Source organism: Babylonia areolata, chromosome 24 (genome assembly GCF_041734735.1).
Source record: "Babylonia areolata isolate BAREFJ2019XMU chromosome 24, ASM4173473v1, whole genome shotgun sequence".
NCBI classification, from domain to species: domain Eukaryota; kingdom Metazoa; phylum Mollusca; class Gastropoda; order Neogastropoda; family Buccinidae; genus Babylonia; species Babylonia areolata.
Window position 1 is genome coordinate 52,259,555 of NC_134899.1, and position 5,000 is coordinate 52,264,554.

At 42.0% G+C, this 5,000-nt stretch overlaps 1 protein-coding gene across 5 annotated transcripts in view; it reads left to right on the forward strand.

Moving 5' to 3' along the window:
* The window catches only part of LOC143298556 (teneurin-m-like), a 282,172-nt gene that overhangs the window by 173,351 nt on the left and 103,821 nt on the right, over positions 1-5,000 (forward strand). The window lies entirely within an intron of this gene.

Here is a 5,000-nt window from a genome sequence, read left to right on the forward strand (position 1 = left end):
ATCTGATTTGATTTAATTCTGGGCTGAATTTTGACATGGTTCTTTCCTTCTTTGAATCGTGGTTCGGAACAGCTTTCGTGGTCTTCTCCACTTGAACTAATAACCCACGAATAATAATAATAATAATAATAATAATAATAATAATAAATAGTAATAATAACAATAATAATAATAAAATAAATTTTAAAATCCTGACAGAGATTTCAAAGTTAAGACGTAATCAAATTGTGGGTTGTTCAGGGAATGATATAATAATAGTAATAATAATAATGATAACTGGATGAATTTGGCATGCCTTCTGAACATTCCGGAGAGGAGAATGGGGGGGGGGGGGGAGTGTACAACCAGACTTGCGAGGACGATGAAGGGATTGTGTGTGTGGTGGGGGGGGGGAGGAGGACGGACGTAAGATGGAAGGGGAGGGGGCGAGGGAGGGGATTGGGAGGGGGGGGGGAGGTATTTGTCCTTCACAAACAACGGGTCTGGGAGTTATGATGAGTGGTTTGGTGGTGGCCCAGGTCTTTTGCAGACGGCACTTTGCAGCGAAGGCCGATGATGAATTGTCTCGTGGCCATCACCACCGCTTCCTGCTGTCTGTACCCTCCTGCCTTCGGCCATCATCACCCCCACCCATCTGCTGCTGCCCTGGGTTGGGAGGGGGAGGGGGGGCTGTGTGTGTGTGTGTTTTGTGTGTGTGTGTGTGGGGTGTGTGCTTCTGTGTGTGTGTATGTGTGTGTTTCTCTGTGTGTGTGTGTGGGGGGGGGGGTGCTTCTCTGAGTGTCTGTTTTTGTGTGTGTGTGTGTGTGTTCTGTGTGTGTGTGGGGGGGGGTGCTTGTGTGTGTGTGTTTGTGTGTGTATGTGTGTGTGTTTGTCTGCTATTGTGTGTGTATGTGCTTCTGTGTGGGTGTGGGTGTGCTTCTGTGTGTGTGTGTGTGTGTGTATGTGTGTGTTTCTCTGTGTGTGTGTGTGTGTGTATGTGCTTCTCTGTGTGTGTGTGTGTGTGTTTATGTGTGTGTCTGTTGTGTGTGTGTGTGTGTGCGCGCGCGCGCGCGCGCGCGTTATGACTTGTTCGAATTTTCGTGCTGCTATTGTGTGACGCCGGGCTTCGTGTGTTAGAAAGGGAGAGAGAAAGGCAGAGAGGGAGAGAGAGACGGACATGGACACGGACATTGTTTTATTGCCATGGACAATACTATCCTTTTGGCAAGGGGGGACAATGGATGAACAAAAGAATAACGACGGTTTACAGAGAAATTGAGAGAGAGAGGGAGGGGGGGGGATATTGGGAGATAGAGGGGGTAGGACGGACAATGTGTTAGGAGTTTGTTGGCTTCTGTGATTTTTTTTTCTTTCGTTTTTTTTTTCATTTTTGTTTCTTTCTGTAATTGATATTTTGTATTTGTATTTGTATTTCTTTTTATCACATCAGATTTCTCTGTGTGAAATTCGGGCTGCTGTCCCCAGGGAGAGCGCGTCGCTACACTACAGCGCCACCCCTTTTTTTGTATTTTTTCCTGCGTGCAGTTTTATTTGTTCTTCCTATCGAAGTGGATTTTTCTACAGAATTTTGCCAGGAACGACCCTTTTGTAGCCGTGGGTTCTTTTACGTGCGCTAAATGCATGCTGCACACGGGACCTCGGTTTATCGTCTCATCCGAATGACTAGCGTCCAGACCACCACTCAAGGTCTAGTAGTGGGAGAGAAAATATCGGCGGCTGAACCGTGATTCGAACCAGCGCGCTCAGATTCTCTCGCTTCCAAGGCGGACGCGTTACCTCTAGGCCATCACTCCACCATATATACCGTTCTTTCTCATACTTCCACCCTCTTTCTCTCCACTTTATTTTTATTCTCCTTTGTGCGCGCGCGTGTGTGTGTGTGTGTGTGTGTGTGTGTGTGTGTGCGCGCGCTGTATTCGAAATGAAATGCACAAAAACCACCTAGTTCCATGCCTCTTTTAACCCCCTTGGCTTGTAGTACATTTATTCGGTTGTTGAATCAGTTATTAATCTTTAGTCTTTCAATTTTTGTGTTATTTGTCTATATTGTGCGTGTTAGTGTTAGTGTGTGTGTGCGTGCGTGTATGTGTGGGTGTGTGTGTGTGTGTGTGTGTGTGTGTGTGTGTGTGTGTGTGTGTGTGACGGCGTTGTATAAAGAAGCTTTCAGCTTGTGCCGCATGTCCTTGATAAAACGTTTGTCACTTTGTCGTCAAGTCTTCCAGTGTCTCTGTCTCTCCCCTTCCCCCCCTCCCTCTTTTCTTCCTTCTCTCTTTCAACTCTGTTGCTGTTTCTCTTGCTCCTTGTCTCTGTCTGTCTCCCTCAATCTCTCTCTCCCCCCCCCCCCCCCCCCCCCCCACCTGACTATTTGTTTGTGTCTTATGTAACTGGATGCTACGATAAGATTATTGTAATGTATATCGGAGTGCACAATGAAGATATTGTTGCTGCTATTTCGTCTCCATACCCCAGCAGACTCCAATGCAATTGTAATGATGCCCTGTGACCTGTATGCAATTAAAAATCCGCGTTCGCACTCTCTCCCCCCCCCCCCACCCCCATCTCTCTATCCGTCCCTCCCCCACCCCCACCCTCCTCCCCTCCTTTCGCCATCCCCCACCCCACCCCCCCCACCCCGCCCCCCCACTGTTTCTATAGGTTATATGTTGGGACAGAAAAAAAAAGGAAGGAAGAAAGAGAAAAAAAAACGAAGAAAGAAAAATACAAGAGATTCCACGCACGTCTCAATGACACGCTCACCTGTTCTCGACGTCATTGTCTTTTGCTGTTGTTTTCTTCTTCTTCTTTTTTTTTTCATATAGTTTTGTTTTGTTTTTGGTCTTGTTTGTGGGGGTTTTTTAGCGTTTCTTTGTGTGGTCCTAATCGGGGTATTAAAAAATATAAAAAAATAAAAATAGATAAAATAAAATAATAAAAACCCAAAAGACAACATGTGTTTCTTACACCCATGCCCATGTCCTTGTCATTGTTTTGTTTGTCCTCTTTGTTTGATTGTTTCTTTGTTTCAACGCTGCTTTGTTGTGGTTGTCAGCTTCTGAGTTAAGGGGGGGGGAGGGGAAGAATATGTAAATAGATAACTGTATGAGGGACCTTTTTTTTTTCAATCGCCAAAGACGTGGAACAAGCTTCCCTGACAACTTCCGTTATTCTGATTCCCTCGCATCTTTTAAATCTCGCCTCAAAACTCACCTTTTCCCTCAGCAATAAGTTCAATTGTGGCAGGTCCACTTCCTTTGCGTTAGCTGTGCTTGACTATGTGTGTATACATATGTATGTGTACATAACTACATGCATGTATATGAATGTGTATTGTGTGTGCGTGTGTTTATGTAAGTTTGTGCCTGCCTATGTGTGCATATGTGTTAGGGTAGCTGTTAGATACACATGTATGTTAAAATGTATGTATGCAGTGTGTGTGCGTGTGTGCGCGTGTGTGTGTGTGTGTGTGTGTGTGTAGTCACATTTTGGTGTGTGTATGTAACATAGATATGTTTTATGTTAACAAAAGCGTTTTTGTAAAGCATCTACAGCAGATTTCTGGATAGTGTGTTATATAAGTATCAATCATTATTATTATTATTATTATTATTATTATGACCCGTGTCACGTTCTTATCAATGTATTTTGTTTTTGTTTTACCACTGTTTTGTGGTTGTCCTCTTTGGAGTTAAAAAAAAAAAACACAAAAAAAAACCAACGAAACACGAACAAACAAAAGTCCAAACTAAAAAAACAAACAAGACAAAAATACTCACGTGTCCTCTTCGTATTTTACCTACGATGTCCACAATGTCTGAAGTGGACAACAGGACGTCGTCTTGTCTTTGTTTTGTTTTAGACTTTTTTTTTTAAAACGCTGTTTTGTGGCTGTCTTCTTCGCAGTTAACAAAGAAAGTGACAGACTTTGTACTTAGCTGTAGAGCTTGTGGAGAGGGAGGGGATTGAGTGAGTAAAGGAGACACAGAGAGAGAGTGAGAGGGGGTGTGTGTGTGTGTATGTATACCATGCTTCTCTTTCAGGGAGTATGATTTTGTGTTAAACCATCATGTATGTGTAATATACGTTGCATGGTCTTGTAAGTGTTTGAACATGCCATTGGGAAGAAGACATTAAAAATATGAGAAAAAAAATGAAAAGAAAGAAAGAAAAAACAGAAAGGATAAAAATGATGGAAGGAACCAAAAAAAAAAGACACAAAAAAAGGATACAAAAAAAAAAGAAGAAAAAAAATAATAGAAAGAACCTTCCAGGGATGCTGAAACTATCCTGCTCATTTGCAGAACTTTTAGGCATCCACTGATTTCTTCTAAAAAAATTTTTTATTTTTTTTTTGAAGTGACAAACAAAGGAGAAGGCGAAAACAGAGAAACCAGAATTTGGAAGGAATGCAATATGGGTACTGTTTGGGATGAATTTCATTTTGTTTTAGAATGCCCCCCAAAATACTGTAATTCGAAACAGACCGATACCACATAGATATAAATCACATATGTCAATGTTCGGTTTATGTAATTTTATTCAGTGCTGGGAGGAAAACACAACTTAAATTCATAAAACTTGGAAAGGGTGTGTAACGTTTGTTACATCTAAAACATACTTGTCAGTATGTTTAAGTTTGATTTGTTTTGTTGCAAATCATTATCATTAGCGCGCGCATATATATATATATATGTGTGTGTGTGTGTGTGGCGTGCGTGGTGTGTGCGTTTTTGCGTGTTTCGGAGACATCGTTGGACTGAAGTTGTGATTCAATGTGTGTGTATTGTTATTGTATCCTCCACACCCCAAAATGGACAAAAAGGATTACATTTCTTTGAATATTTTGAAGAATAAAGAACAAAAGTAGAAACGAAACCCCATGTGTGTGTGTGTTTGTATTTTGTATTTGTATTGCTTTTTTTTTTATCACAGATTTCTCTGTGTGAAATTCGGGCTGCTCTCCCCAGGGAGAGCTACACTACAGCGCCACCCATTTTTTTTGT